Raw genomic sequence first — 16,444 nt, 5'->3', positions numbered from 1 at the left:
ATGACTCTGAAAAGGTTATGGTTTTCAATCTCAATATTCTTAGCCATATACATATTCAGTATTATATATAAATTATCACTTGTCTTTAATTTGAATTCATGCAGTCTTACAGATATTAGTATATAAACAAAACAGGTATTCTGCTGTACTGGCTAGAGATTCATTCTGAATAACCATTCTTACATTTCTCAAACCACAAACGACTCCCAGTAAGGATTTCGACAGGGAAGTGAAATAGGTAAAACTGTCACTGAGACGCGGACATGCCGCACCATGCTCCGGCAGCTGTCCTAGGTCTAAGCGTCATCAATTGGGGGGGGGGGGGGGGGGGGGGGGCACTAAAGCTGGGGGATTTTAGAAGAACAAGTTTTGTAACTCATATGCGCCAGCAATCCTGGGGAACCATTTACTGACAACTGAAGCTACACTGCCACCTTCTTCAAAATGCTACCCTTAATTGGGCTGCAGCTCGAAAAAGTTAACAGCGGTTTAGAAATAGTTTTTGATTCCTCGTGGACTGTATTTTCCACAAGGCTACAATCAACTTCTCCTGCATCTACAGGCTGGCCATTTAATTTAATTGCCAGTTACATATTTCAGCCCTCATTTATGTTTGTTTAGTTTTAATTACACTCACCTTCATGGCTAGAATGACACTGAACATTAGTTGTGAAATCTTTAACAGGAAATAAATTGCTTTATTTAACTATTAAGTATTTCTTAAAGATCTAGCCAAGGATACTTGACAATCACAACACCAGACATGAATGAACTTCATGTACAGATAATGAGGCCATAAATAATGTGATAAAGGTCTTACTGGCTATACTGGTGAATTTACTGAAAGATGATAAAACCAGTTTTATCTGAAGCCTATAAATGCAGTCTGTGGGAATGTGAGAAATTTGGGAAGGTGTTCCTCCTATTATGCTACAGAATGTGGAAATCACAATCAAAAGAGACATTTTTCAGGCATTTAATAATGCCAAGTGTTTTCAAACACTGACAGCTTAAAGAAATAAAGAGTAGGTTCGAAATGTATAATCTTTAAAATCTATCAAGATGTAGGTATAAAAGGTTTTAAGTGTAACTTAAAAGGTTGTAAAGATGAATTTGAAGCTCAAAATCTTACTGCTTAATTGGAAGGATAAAATCAGTCAAGAACTGTTGTAAGAGCTTGTATATTTATTGATCTATTACTAATATAGCCAAACGAGAATACGTGATATACTTATAGTGCATTATTAAAGGTCTTGTAGTAACAAAAGCTGGCATTAATCAATCATACACAGTCGTTGATACAATATACCTCAACTATTGCAAAATTTGCTGGATAATCACTGGCTATGTACAAAACGGCATTCCTATTCTAACAGAGGAAATGACAATTGCAAGGAACAATTACAAATGAAAATTAAACAAAAAAACATGCAGTTAAGAAAACAGAATTAAGGAGATATCAGGACAGGCTGGGAGGGTCCCCACGAGAAACACAAGGTGACAGAAAGGAAAGGTGGGCTTTCAGGTTTATCATATTAGAATCGTATATGGTATGAATTAACAAGAAGCAAGGACAAAACTGCAAAATCTGCACGGTATCGTATTCAATATTCAATCACTAGCAAAGCAAAATTAAGCTTTTTGGTTTGTTTTTCCCCCCTTAAGGACACACCCAAGATTAATTACAAAATTATTCAAGTAGTTTATTCATGGAATTGCAGATAATTAAAAAGATGGTGATGAAAGCACTGCACTGTTTTTTCTTCTCTCTGCACCTTCACACCTCTCTGTTCTGACATTGCCTTCGGACAGAGATTCAGATGCGTCGTTATTACAGTCAGACATAGTACGACACGTAGCTCTGCGGCATCAAGCTGTAGCGCTGGCGTGAGAGGTGGTGCTACTATTTTGAGAAACCTAAAACCCAGCCGGGCCGGGGAACAAACGGCATTCTGTTCGCCCCCGTCTAACTTTGGATAAACGGCCTTAGTTCAGAATTTTAGTACACTACTACATCGCATGAACAAAAATTAAACGCGACTCCAATTTCACATTCTACTTGGGTTTTGCCAAATCTCTCTGGTGACTGCATTCTGCCAAATCAGCGTCCTTCTGTCCAATTAATTTCTTGAAATGAAATTCAACAGAACCTAAAATGTACATTTGATGTCTCACTACACATCTGATCCATGATGAATGCTAAGGTCAGACACTGCCCATTTTTTTTAACCAAGTCCATAATGCTTAGGACTACACATTGAATCCACATATTGGTATTAAAGGGAAAGTATTAAGATTGCAGTTTTGTGATTGCTCCTATTCATATTTCACAAATAACCTTGCATGGTTGTCTTTTCTCAACTTTGTTGTTTTTTGGTTCCTTGTTTTTAATCTTACACCCAATAAGAAAGCCACACAAAAAACAGCAGAAAAAAACAAGTCAATCCCGACCTAGTTACAACAACCGGACAAAGAACCGATACCTTCTTAGAACATGAAAATATAAAATAAAACCCATCTGAGCTACCTTACCAAGGAGCAGGTAAAATTCCAAAATAGCACCATTTATCAGTGTCTCAAATCCGTGGCAGCATCTCAGTCACTTACCACAAGGAAACAATGCATTTCTACAGCTACTTCTATACATCACAACATACATGTGTACCATATGGATTTATACAGGCAAAAGAAAAAAATAAAAAGCAGAAATACTAACAACGACAAAAAAAGAAGGAATTAACTACCAAGCATTTTGTTAATTACTGGAAGGTAGGGACTCTCAGCCTCAGTAAAAATCCTGTCAAGAGTGAAACTGGAGAGAGAAAGACCCAGCCATTCTGTTGTGTACAGTGAGAAAGTGGAAGACATGCTGCTGCAATGGTCTGCAGGCCCCAAGGGACCACCTGTGGAGTTTGTAAACACGGACAACTGGTTCAGTCATTGTTGTAACTCAAGATTCCGGCCTCGAGTCACCTGGTGTCGTTGAGTGTTTGCCCAATGAGATTTATGCATCATCAAGGCTCAGAGTCCCAAATATACCTACAGGTTATCAATTACATTAACTGACAAGGGAGAAAACACCCCAAACGCGTCATGATTTTAACTAAAGTCACACACCAATATCTATCAGAATGGAAGATACATGATTGAAAAAAAAAATAAAAAATATACAGAGGGTACTCCCCACCCTCCCCATTCCTCGATTTGATTGCAGGCGTGTTTATCCAACGTCAGATAGGAGGAATGTTGGCTCTGCATCGACGCTTCTCTTGAATGAAGAAAAACTGCAGAAGTAGCTACAGAAATAAAAATAAAACGTCTGATTACAAACTATGCTAAAAAATATGTATGGTACGCGTATTGGGATTTTCACTCAGGGTAAAGCAGTGTATTAAGTGAACAGAATTCTCCAGCAGCATTGTAAGGATTTAAACCCCATAGAAATTATATAATTCACCATCAACTGTCTTCAGAGAATACATAATTTGGATACAATTTAATAACAGTTTTTAAAACTTATTTATAAATGGCCTGTTTACTAAAGTTGCCTGAAAGGACACAATTGCTATAGCGATGTCTTAATTGTACACTGGTTGCTGGATATGTCTGGCCCACACAAATATTTTATTGCTTGATTAAAAGCAAAAGAAAAACAAAATCAAATCAACAACAGATGGCTTTTTTGCAAGGAAAATTTAGGGCTGTTAGGTAATATGAGAAAAAAGTTAGTAATAGGGCTGTAGAATTTCTATAGCTTCAACTGAAAATTTCTTCAGGTCATTAATTTCTATGTTAGCCTTTATGAAAAAACAAACGGCTATATGAAACCTCTTTCATTCACAGTTTCAATAGTGGGCATCATAAAAAGCCTTTCTTTTTTTGCACAAGAATTAATCTACACTGATCCCAGTTTAGCTGCTTCCGATCCGACGCCTCAATTGAGATGGCAGATTTCATTACGTACTACGGGTCAGCTGGCACTGTGCGGCGGAGTAAGAGCGTGCTAGAAACTCAGTTAAGTGCTAACTGCAGGAAAAGGGGCTTTCTGCAGATGAATGAGAAACTGACAGAAAGCACCTACGCTCAGCCAGAGAGGCGAGGCTGACTGTCTAACTGAAAACCCTCACAAAAGCCAATTATGCCATGCTTTTTCTAGGCACAATGAGAACATAATGCACATTAGACATAATAGACCAATGGCAACTTGTATAAATTCTGACACTTTTTTTAACAGGCTACCAAACTCTTCTTGATTTCTGGATGTTCTTGGCCTATTTTAAACAAACAATACAAAAACTATTAAGCATGCTAGCCATTTACCTCTGTGAATTCTCCATTATGGTTGCTGGTTTCAGTTCAAAGCAGAATCTGTTACCTAGAAGGAATCATTGCAAATTGTAAGTACTTGTCAGCAAATATTTCATTCCCTTACACAAACTATCCCAAAGTATTCCATTTATCTTTACAGAGAGAGTATTAACACTGTTCTAACCACGCCTCTGATTTTTCATACTTGTGCAGAGATAGAGAACATTCTGAAAGCAGCCTAGAGTCAAGAAACTCCAAAATGATATTGTGATATACGATTGTTGGACATGACACCATGAAGCAGTGAAGTAACGTATTACTTTCCTGTTTCATATGTCTAGTAGCCAATTAGTAATCGTTCAGTGTTTCATGGACTGGGAGTGCCCTTGTCTCTTTACCCTGCATTTTTTTTCTGGGAGTGTGGAGGGAGCAAAAACGTAGAGCGTCTGTGGGTCCCCAAGGAGTAGATTGGGAAACACCGGGCTGTGACATTACCAGCATACTACAAGCCAATTACACCTGCATTGCACAAGCAAATCACACCTACTGCATTGGCCAATCCTCAGGTCACACAAAGTACAGCACACAGCAGGGAAAACGCCAACATTTAAACTATATAATGAAACACATATGAATAATGTACATGTGTGATTGGGGTGATGGAGCAGTTTTAATTACCCCAGCAAATTCCCGTTGTTTTTGATAGCTTATATTCTCTCTGACTTAGGACACTAAATACTGCACAGGAGATGCGGTCAGTGCTTACACACTATGCCAGTTTGTTACAGCACTGTATTTGAGCAGAAAGTGATTGGCACCATACCTGAAATAAACTCTCTTGTAGCATTAGCAAAGTATGTACAAATATTCACTATACTATTACATCGGGGGGGGGGGGGGGGGGGAGAAAGTGTTTTTAAAACATTCCTGTACAACTTTGTTTGCGAAAACATCCCGACAGTTTGTTTTTAATCAACGATTTAGCTGGAGGTCAACTGAGGGCCGCTAATGCATTAAACATGCATACAGTCATGTTCCCCCGAAAGTGTATTGTAAACTGATGCAATAGTACTAAGGTGATTAGCTGGCCAACCTCCAAAGCTATTCAACAGTTATCCACCCTGTAAAAACAAGGTAATTAAAATCTTGCAATATTGCCAAAATGTGATTTAAGTGCCATCTCTCAATAAACCTTGGTAAACACCTAAAGATGACTAGTATTGTTCCATTACATAGTTTTTTTTTGGAGAATCTCCACTGGCTTTAAATTTGGGTTCAGATAGTCAAATCCATCTCATTCCACCTTCACAAGGCCATAGAACACTTTAAGCTTAAGTAAACCAGAACAATAGATTCCATTACCTAACTCAAACTCAGTTATCTTCTGAGCCACAAAGATTTTGTTCAATAAAAACACTAATAACCACTACAGAGGTACAGGAGTAGTCACAAAACGTAAATGGACATGTAAAACCTACTCATTTTCCCTCCAGCAAGCTAGCTGCGAGATTTAGGAATGCATTATTATAATTAAACTAACCACTGAACTAAGAGCATAGCTACATTACTTAGCTAAAGACATTAGCAGATACTGTCCCCAAAAATCCTAAAGAGCATTGCAGTGATTAACTCATTTTCTTTGGCATACACAACCACATAGTTGAGATTCTACTTTGCACACTAATTTAGAAATTTCAAAGTCGATAACCCCATGGACAACAGTACAACCCGAAAGGAATGTGAGTGCCAGACTCACACCTGTAGAATAAACATACAAGACATTAAACAGCATACACTCATCAGTTCTGTTTATTTAAGTTTGATACTCAGTTCATGCATAGAAATGGAATGGTATCTTTACACTGGCAGATGCCATTTGATCGCAGCAGCTGTTAAAGAATATGACAGGGCATGTTCCTCCCTTGGTGGGTGAGATGTTCTTTTGGTAGTTCTGCATTAAAATACCAATGTTACACAATTTAAAATAAGATAGCAGATTAGACAGATTTAACGTTACGGACTTAGTGGAGAGAGGAAAAAAGCCATGACAAACCATCGTATACCTTTAAATTGCATTCACAATATTTTAGCTACCAATTTTTATAGCAGTGAATCATATCATGTCTGAAATAATCCTGGACTGACCAATAAAAATATTTTCTCCAAAAGTTCCTTAAAATTAAACAAAATGAACAAATAATTATCATACAAAAAAATCCATAACCGTTAATCAAGAATGCTTCAGTTCAACGTGATAAAAATACAAAATGTAAGAAAGTGCTTAGGTTTAACAAATCTTCATACTTCAACACATAAATGCTGTGCATGATCGTGCAGAACATGCAGTCATACAGGATATTCCTCCAAGTAAACCGCATATGGTCATTACAGTAGGCAGGCCACCTGTTAGGGGCCCATCCGCTCTGCTGTTGCAACTTGGAGTCACTCCAAACCCTGTGAAACAAGGTCATTTTTTCCCCCCTCCCTCCCTCCCTCCTCGCTTTTCCCCGCCTCGCCAGAGGCTGCCTGTTTGCAATTGAGGCCATGTGAACCCAGTGAACCTCCCAGCCTACAACATGGATCTCAGATGCAGGGGCTGGTTAGCTCGGCTGACCCCAGGCAAAGACTCCAAACACGAAGACCCCATTGTTTTTGTGTCAATTCCCGACAGACTTTGCCATGTTGTTTAACAGAAACAATAAAACAAACTACTTTTATATAATGCACATATTCCAGATAGGTGTATGTCACAGCAAATAACATAACCTGCCATGTAGATTATATGAACCCCTCACAAAAAATATATTTCTACCAGTAGAAATATACTATAAAAAATTAAAACATTATTAAACTACTACTTAAGTGCAGACATTTGCAACAAGTTTCATTATAAGGCCATGTTTCTGATACTGAACATTTGAAGGGTTCATTGACCAAGATGAGGTATATTATAAATAGGGCTGCACAATATTGCCTCACGATATGTGAATTATCCATGAATATTGCAATATTTAAAAAACAAAAAAGGATATATATATATATATATATATATATATATATATATAGAAATAAACTATAGCCAAATAGAACTTATGTACCAGTTAAGTGTCAAACAAGTTGGTTTTGCAGAGAGTTGTGTCAACAGGCAGTAACAATGACAATGCTGAAACGATATATTGTGCAGCCCTGATTACAAAGTAATGATTATCGATCAGTTTTTATTCTTAAATATAGCCCATGCATCCTATTAAAATCACCCAGTAATCATTTCTGTAAAACTACATAATTTCAGATTAATAATTAATTTCCAACCATATGAAAATGTCAACAGATCAGTAGACTCATGACTAACCCTATACAAAATGAGGAGACAGGAAGTGACACAAAGCTTTTGAAGTTAATTCTTTGTTCACTTTCTGCTTACGACCTTTGTCTTCCTTGTTTCAAAATGTCAGATTTGTTTGCCAAACTAAAAAAATGAAAAATTCCACAAACATTGGTCTATTTCGGTTTTTGTCTTTGTAGCCAATTACTGTCTACTTTAAAAGGCGCAACAGAAACCATTGCACACAAAGGAAATACAAGAACACGTAAAATTAGAAACAGAAGTATTTACTGAATCTGTGGGCAAAGATATTTTGACAGTTTGGGAGTAACCACTGTTATAAGGTATTTTCAAATGAAATTCACAATCAAATCTGTGGAAAAAATTAAAAGATATATTTACAGTAAATATGGCGGAGGGGACAATAGTCTGAAATTGATTATTTAATTGCCAACTAATTTAAGGTAAAGGTATGGGATTTAAAACGTCCTTACCATGACAACCTTCAGAAGGAGCAGAGCAATTGCAGTGTCTATCGATTTCAGAGGGCAGCCGACTGAAAAAAGAGCGGCAGTCATTTTCAGTTTATCATAAAGGTAACACATCGCCCGTATGAATGGGCGCCTTTCCGCGGAAAAAAAGGCGCCCGATCTGCGTTTACATGTTGCCAGTCATCGGCTGACGGCTTGGCCATTTCTGCTACAATAATCGTTACCAAATAAAACGCTCAGAGGTGAGGCATGACTTCATCTGTTTTTGCGTCTAAATATAGGACAAAGCAAACCGTGCAAGCCGTTCTCCATGCTCATTCCCTGCATAATAATCATATTAATACTAGTAACAATAATAATGAAAACGCCGCGACACCTTTATTCAATGTCCATGTGGACAATGCACTGCTCCCGCAGACGGTTATCAATTACCGGTTACATCTTTGCTGAACCCCAGTCTGAGGACACGGCCAAATACAGTAACAGTGGCTATGCAGCCGCTGACATCACACAGCCCAGTATAGGTGTCCAGCCGGCGCATATTTAACCCGATTACTTATTCAAAGCGAGAACGGCCAGCTAGCCGGCTAAGCCGGGCTGCCACACGGGCGCACACCCCGCTTAACCCGGTTCTGAGCTGGCGACAGCGGCTGCTGTGTGCAAGGCGAGCAAGTCGGCGGGAGGATGGGGGAGACACGGAAACCTCTCTGTCCCGGCACAGTCGCCGCCTGCTAGCCGCCCGGAGCCCTTTCTGTGAGGAACAAAGGAGCCCCGCCGGCTGGCTAGCTTCAAAGCTAACGCCACCCCACCCCCTATCGAGCTGCCCTTTCTGCACGGAGTCGCCTTTCACGAAATTAAAAATAATCACCTTATGTATGTGCAAAAGGCGACGCCTTACGTGTGACCATTCGAGCAAACTAAAATATCGAGCGGTAGTGAAACATCGCCGTGCGGGACGACGGCAGAGGGCGACCAGCTAGCTAGCTCCCCCGCGCCGTGCAACCGCCGACCGTGCTCCGGCTTCCCGTCATGAAGCAGTCCGGCGCAGCGCTGGAATGTCAGCCGCCGTACTTGCAAACAAAAGCGCGCCGCCGCCTGTTCCCCCTCCCTCCCGTGACTCACACCCGTGGCTAACGCACCGCAACGCGGACGTTCGGTCGCCGGAGAAGGACTACGGTCGGAGAGCTAACCGTGCGGTCATGAAGCGCAGCCAGGGGAGGAGAGTCCCTCTCCAAGGCTGCGTTAGCCGACTGACCGTGCCTGAGCCGAAGTGTATTGGTAACAATGAGCTAATTCTGATGGCTGCTGGCTGTAGGCCACCCCCCTTTCTTTCTTTTTTTTTTCTTCCTCTCTCCCTCCCACCCCCCCGTCACTTCAGCACCTCCAGACTGCTTACTCCGCAATATTCGCACTCGAGGTCCCACACCGTCTGGGAGCGCCAAGCGTTCCAATCAGGACCAAGACCAAGCGGCAACCTCCTTCGTCCCAAGAACCACCCGCGACGCGCCGCCATTGGACAAAGGCGCCAACTCGCGAACCAATGGCGGCGGCTGGGATGCACCGTTTCTGTGCGCGTTTCGGCCTTTCGCGGGCGCCCCGTTGCGTCTAGGAGAGATTATTCGAGGCGTGGAAGCAAATCGGGTTTGTGCAGATAATTTCGTAAGTGCTAACACCCGTTTGAAGTTTGAAAATAGCTAATGGGTGTTTAAGATGAAAAATATTATTGCGTGTAGGTGATCGTGGTGCAAAAACACAGCGTGAAAAGCAATTCGCCTTTGTTACATAATTCTCGAAGCATTTCAGATCCTCTCACTACTTTGGTAATGCATCAAACCCTGTAATACACAGTCTGAATGCAAAGAAAGTATGAGTTTTTTTTTTAAAGATTTTGCATTAGCAATGTTTTCCCACTGCGTTAAAATGTATGCAAAATTACATTAACAGTGGTCTTGATCATCCCTTCAGTCACCATGTCTTAAATCTTAAAATGTAATTTTGGTGTCCGTGCTGAAATCATCCATGATACTGTAGAACAGGGGTGCCTAACTCCAGTCCTGGAGGGCCTTAGCCCTGCACATTTCTGTGTTTCCCCTCATTTAACACACCTGATTCAACTCCTTGTGCTAATTATCACACAGCTCTTGAGCTGAATCATTTATGGTACGTGGAACAGGGAAAGGACTGGAGTTGGACACCCCTGCTGTAGAAAATAAACCAGATAGTAATAGTAAAGCTATTCATGTTCTTTGTCATATGAAAAAGTGGCATTTAAACTATGAGTTAATATCAAGAAAAATATACAGTGGTACCTCAGTACTCAAACTCATTAGAACTCGAATTTCTTAAAAGTCGAACCAACCAGTTCGAAAAAAAATTAAGAACTCAATCTGAATCTCAGAAGTCGAAACATGAACGCCGACCTAAGATAACTTGTATGCATGGGGAAATGAGTCACGCGGCACATCTCTCAGTGGAAACAAAGGGTAACGCTTCAGTCTCAGCCTCGCATTCGCTGTGATAGCATCGTTTGTTGGTGATAATGCTTTTTTATTGAAAATATCAGGTAATACACTGTACTTTGTATCATTTTGGTAGCCATTGCTCACCAAAAAGTTACGCAATAGTTGTACAAATGTTACAACATAAAAGTTTAAGATTTAGAACAAATGAACGAATACAGAGTAATAATAAAAATAAACAATGGACCGCATGGCATAGTCTAGTGTTGGCGCAGTGTCGGGGCATGGCTTGGGGTACATTATCGTTTTGAATGCCATTAAAAAAAAAAAATGTTATGCATGGCGTACAATGTTGGCGCACATTGTACATTAACTTTACACATTGTTTAGATACATTTATTTTCTTACTTTACAAATTACTGTTTTGATAAATGTGCTTAGATGTGTTTAGTATATGCTCTTCTTGTTTTATCCTGTTCATTTTGTGTTTAAATGCTAAAAAAAACATATTTAGGTGTAATTTTTTTGGGACCAGGAACCAAATAATTGGTTTTCCATTATTTCTTATGGGGAAAATTCGATCAGAACTCGAACTTTTTAGGATTCGAACCCGAGTTCTGAACGGATTAAGTTCAAGTTCTGAGGTACCACTGTATTTAAATAGGCCACGTCTTCTCATTTGGTAGTGTACAAAATTATGTTACATTCAAAGTTTGCTTTATATGCATTTTGCACAAAAGTGGAAGGCATGTCTTAATTATACTGGTGTTAGGTGTTAAGAATAATGGTAGCACTCTTATGTATATGCCAATATATTGTGGTGCTGGTACCAGACATCGTGTACTGGAATAATGAGCTGGATACAAAGAAATGCACAGAAATACTGCCCTTATGTCAGTCACTTTAGCAACACAGAGACATGCATTCTGCCCACTGTGCTGACCATCCCCAGTCCTCATGTTACACACGGTGGGCACACCACTCTTTACAACAATTAACGTTACACATGTCATTAACGTGTGACACAAAACAACTCAATCTATTATAAATACACAGAGCTATTTACACTATTGACACTGCTGGCACCAATCCAGCATGCCACTGCCCAATGGTTATGTCAGTGCTATAATATAAACTGTAAACTGTGTTTACTTGAAATTAAGCAAGACTTTGGGATTAGCGGTATTGAACAAGTAATTCTGTAAATCTGTTGAAGAAAGACAATGAAGCTGTTCTTTGGTAACAGAATATAAGCCATGCTGTTAGGGGAGCTTCAATAAAATGTAAAATTTAGAACCCACATAAATGCTTCAGAGTTCAAGTAGCAGGCACATCTCAATATCAACTGTTCAGCTGGCCTTCAGGACTGTTGGAAAACCATTCCCAATCATACCTCATGAATCTGATTAAGAGAATGCCAAGTGTGAAAGGCTGTCATCAACGCAAAAGGTAGCTACTTTGAAGAATCTAAAATATAAAACATATTCTGGTTTAACACTTATTTGTTTACTGAATAATTCCACGTGTTTCTTCATTGTTTTGAAGTCTTCAGTATTAATGTACTATATAGAAAACAATAAAAATAAAGAAAAACCACAATGAGAAGGTATGTCCAAACTTTTGACTGGCAGTGTACCTCCACCTGCAGTGCATGCTTCCAGTGGTGTCTGTATCTGGCCATTTCACACAAATAAATTTTTGTATAAATAAATGTAATTATACGCATTTTAAACAAGAAATAATAATACATCAATAAATTACAGTAAAACTGGTCTAAGTCGCCGTCTTGTAACTCGTCAATGTGCCTAAGTCGACGCTCAAGCAAAAGTCCTGATTTTTCCTAATGATGTTTCCTTTAAAATTCCTTGTGTAACTTGCTGCTTGTAAGTCGTCAAATTCCCTTAGTCGTCACCTAAATCCCGGTCCCGAACAACACAAATGAATGGATTTTCCTACCTGTATGTCGACACCCCAATCGCTGCATTCCCGCCACCTGCTTCACACCGCCTGCTTGTCACCACGGCAATGTAGAAACGGGGAATCCCCACCTATCGCACTAGTCGCTCCCTGGTCTTAAGTCTCTCGTGTATAGTGCGGTGTAGTAGAGGTATGGTGTTATATTTACTAGTTGGAAAAACGGCGAGATAGACATAAGTCGCCGAAGTGTCGATTTTATAAGTCGGCAAAACGGCGAGTTATATTTACTAGTCGACAAAACGGCAAGATAGACATAAGTCGCCAAAGTGTATCTCGTCAATTCTCTAAGTTGTCACTTTTAAGCTGGTCCCGCGAGTGTCGACTTAGACCGGTTTTACTGTATATCATAAACAATCTCCTATGGGTCTTATGAGTCTCATGAGGATTGCCTAGTAACCTCTTCAACCAAGCCTACCGAACTTGTTAACTTGTTGGTTGCCAAGAATCGAGAGTAATGATGACCAAAATGATGCTTTATGAACCATTTGCTGTATTTTCTGACCCACTAGATGGTGCTCCTGGTTTTAGTTCTGGGCATGTTGTTCTGGCCTTTTTGTTTCATGGACAGATATCCAGCAGCTAAACACTCTTCAGTAAATCACTAAGACTAATTTTGTTGTACTGGGCTTTTTACTGAAAGTGCGAAAAGTAATAAAAAAAAAAAAATCACATTTATTCCACAAATTCACAGCACATTCACATTAGAAAATGAAAAATACACACTAATAATAATTACCTATTACCATGTTTTTTTTTTTACATAATTTCTGCACAAAATTTACATTACTAGCACAAACTATAATTGTCATAAATATTTTAAGATCACCTACAGATATGGTCTTCTGAAGATTAAATGATGAATGTAAATGGAAGGTAGACTGCTGAATTAATTGGACACGGTTATTCACATACACATGCAACATTATGAATGTATCCAAGGACTATCTTACTGTCTAATACTTGGAATCAATCCTGTGATCTCAACTTCCACAACTGCAATGCACAGTTCTAGTCTTGGTTTTGACAATTCTGGTTGAGGTGCAAGCTTAAGCTTTCCCGAAAACGAAGCCAACTGTCATGCCCCGATCGTCCGCTCCTCTCGTGTGCCACGCCCCCTCATTAACCCCATGTGGATTCCCGTGTTTACCAGCTGTTCCCGATCGTTGTCATTAGTCCATTGTATTTAGTCCTTGTTTCCGTTGGTTTCCCCAGTCCGGTCATTGTAATGTCATCCCGTGTGTTGCCTGATCCTGTTGTTGCTGCCTCTATTAAAACCCTGTGTTTGCCCTTTTGGCATCCTGTGTCTTGCTACGCTCCGTGCGCCTTAAAGCGTGACAGAATGACCGTACTCCCAAACAAGACGCCTGGACTAAATGAGGCGGAATACCTCGACCTCGCGGACGAGGTCCTATACTGGCTACGCCAGCCCGAAGTCCGGGAGGATCCCCTGCTTCTGGCTATAGCCAACCGGAGGAGGGACGTTTTAGAGGAGACGTCCCTACCCGGAGTTGTCGCGCACCTTGCGGCAGCTGAGACGCGGGGTAGCGGAGGCAAGCATGCGGAGGGTAGCCCTCGCCAGCGGACGGCCATTTGGTCCGCTCTCTGAGCTAACGGAGGTACCCCAAACGTCGCCGCCCTCCACAGGAAGGCGGAAGAAAAAGCGGAGAAAACACAGGCAGGAAGACGCGCAGGAGGTGTGTCTGGGGGTTCTCTCTCTCTCTGCTGCTGCTTACCCTGCTGCGTGTCGGGAAGAACCCCTCCCGAATCTGGATCCGGCGGTATTCAGGCATGCCGCCATCGCCCCGCCTGAACAAACGCCCGATGCCTGTCCTCCCGCTGCTCTGCTGCCTGCATTGGCAGCTCACCCCTTTCCAGGGAAGCATCTGGCCCTTAAAAGGGCCAGATCAATTGAGGACTCGATCCCGCGGGTCCCCAGGATTCCCAACCGGGCAGCAACCCCCGTGGTCCCTGTGACTGCAGTGCCCCCTGTGGTCCCGGTGCCTGCGGCCGCTTCCCCTGTGGTTCCCGTGTCTGCGGCTGCACACCCAGTGGTTCCCGTGTCTGCGGCTGTGCACCCAGTGGTTCCCATGTCTCCTGCAGCACCCCCCGAGGCACCCATGTCTCCTGCTCCTGCGGCACCCCCCGATGCGCCTGGGGTTATGGTTGCTGCAGCGCCCCCTGTTGGCCCAGGGTCGGCGGTTGCGGCAGTGCCCCCTGTTGGCCCGGGGTTGGCAGTTGCGGCAGTGCCCTCTGAGGTTCCTGTGCCTCCTGTTCCAGCTGCACTATCCCCTGCTGGCCCGGAGTTGGCGCCCCCTGCAGGTGTGCCGCCCGAGGCCCCTGCTGGTGCGCCTCTTTCCCAGCCCCCAGCACTCCCCGAGGCTCCTGCGGCCCCCTGGTGTGGTCCCTCCCGGCTCCCGTGGCTCCAGGTCCTCCGGCCTTGGCTGTTGCTGCGCCTCTTTCCCAACCCCCAGCGGTCCCTGAGGCTCCTGACTTCCCCGATCAGCTCCCAGTGACTCCTGTGCTCACAGTGACTCCTGTGCTCCCTGCAGTGTCCCCCTCGGCTCCAGCGGCCCCTGCAGTGTTCCCCATGGCTCCAGGTTCCGTGGCTCCTGCTCTGGCGCCCGCTTCTGAGGAGCAGGTCCAGGCTCTGCCCGCAGCTGCACTGCCCGAGGTCTCGGCCCTGGCTCCGCCCACACCCGAGGTCCCGGCCCTGGCTCCGCCCACACCCGATGTCTCGGCCCTGGCTCCACCCGTGCCACACCTGTCGGCTCCAGGTCCGGTGGCCGACATGCCGCCCCACGAGGGTCTCGCCCCGGCGGCCGAGAGTCCAGGCTCCCCACCCCCGGCGGCCAACGCACCGACCCACGAGGGCCCAGAATCCCCGGCCCCTGTGGCCGACGCACCAACCCACAAGGGTCCAGTCCCCCCGTTCCCTGTTCCCTCGGCCTCAGTCCCCCCGTTCCCTGTTCCCTCGGCCTCAGTCCCCCCGGTCCCTGTTCCCTCGGCCTCAGTCCCCCCGGTCCCTGTTCCCTCGGCCTCAGTCCCCCCGGTCCCTGTTCCCTCGGCCCCGGCTCCCTCGGCCTCAGTCCCCCCGGTCCCGGCTCCCTCGGCCTCAGTCCCCCCGGTCCCGGCTCCCTCGGCCTCAGTCCCCCCGGTCCGGCTCCCTCGGCCTCAGTCCCCGAGGTGGTCCCTGACGACCTGACCTATGGTCCTTCCTCCACAATGGAGTCGGAGGAGGAGCTGGAGTGGGACCCCTCAGGGATCACCTTGAATGTGCCCGTGGACCCCTCCAGGGGGTCACCACCACCACAGGCGTTTCGTCAGGGTGGTTCACGGCCGGGTAGCCGCCTCTCGGTCTCTCGGAAAGGAAGGGGGCACCGACGTCGGGGTAAACTCCCGAAGCCCCCCTTCCTGCCCCAGGCTCCGGCTAGGCAGTTGGCCCCGGCCTCACCCAGGGCACCTGGTAAGCCACTCCACCACCCCCTTTGCCTGCATCCTTGCCACCTCCAGCCCCTGTTCTGGTCCCGTGGAAACCTGCTTCCCTAGCGTGCCCTACCTCATGCCCTCTGAGGGTCCCCTCTGCTCCCCATTGCCCTTAGCTTCCTTCACTCCCCCGTCCTGTTTCACCGTCATTTTCCTTGAGTTCCTTTGTGCCCTCCATGTTTACTCCTCATCCCTCTGTGCCTTTGCTCCCCTCTGCTCCCTTTGTGTCCCCTGTGGTTCCCCCTCGTCCCTCACTGCCCTTGTCCCCTTTTGGTTCCTTTGTGCCTCCTGTGTGTCCTTCCCGTCCTTTTGCGTCCACGTCCCCTGCTAGTCCCTATGTGTCTCCTGTGCGTGTGCCCCCTGGTGTGGTCCCTCCATTGTCCCCTTTAGTGTCCCCGGGT

At 43.9% G+C, this 16,444-nt stretch overlaps 1 protein-coding gene and 1 long non-coding RNA gene across 4 annotated transcripts in view; one reads left to right on the top strand and one right to left on the bottom strand.

The window, feature by feature from the left end:
- epb41l4a (erythrocyte membrane protein band 4.1 like 4A) overlaps positions 1-16,444 on the top strand; it is a 128,342-nt gene that overhangs the window by 99,135 nt on the left and 12,763 nt on the right. The window lies entirely within an intron of this gene.
- Positions 1,166-9,664, bottom strand: LOC111836035 (uncharacterized). 2 transcript variants are annotated; one of them, XR_002836333.2, is made up of 4 exons: positions 9,521-9,664; positions 8,128-8,189; positions 4,321-4,375; positions 1,166-3,296 (listed from the first exon to the last, which is right to left on the bottom strand). It is a non-coding gene; the product is annotated as an uncharacterized lncRNA (long non-coding RNA). The 2 variants fall into 2 exon arrangements; XR_002836332.2 differs by lacking the exon at positions 9,521-9,664 and adding an exon at positions 9,315-9,466.

The sequence above is a fragment of the Paramormyrops kingsleyae genome, chromosome 7, assembly GCF_048594095.1.
Source record: "Paramormyrops kingsleyae isolate MSU_618 chromosome 7, PKINGS_0.4, whole genome shotgun sequence".
Lineage (NCBI taxonomy): Eukaryota > Metazoa > Chordata > Actinopteri > Osteoglossiformes > Mormyridae > Paramormyrops > Paramormyrops kingsleyae.
This window is presented reverse-complemented; position numbering and strand designations above follow the sequence as displayed.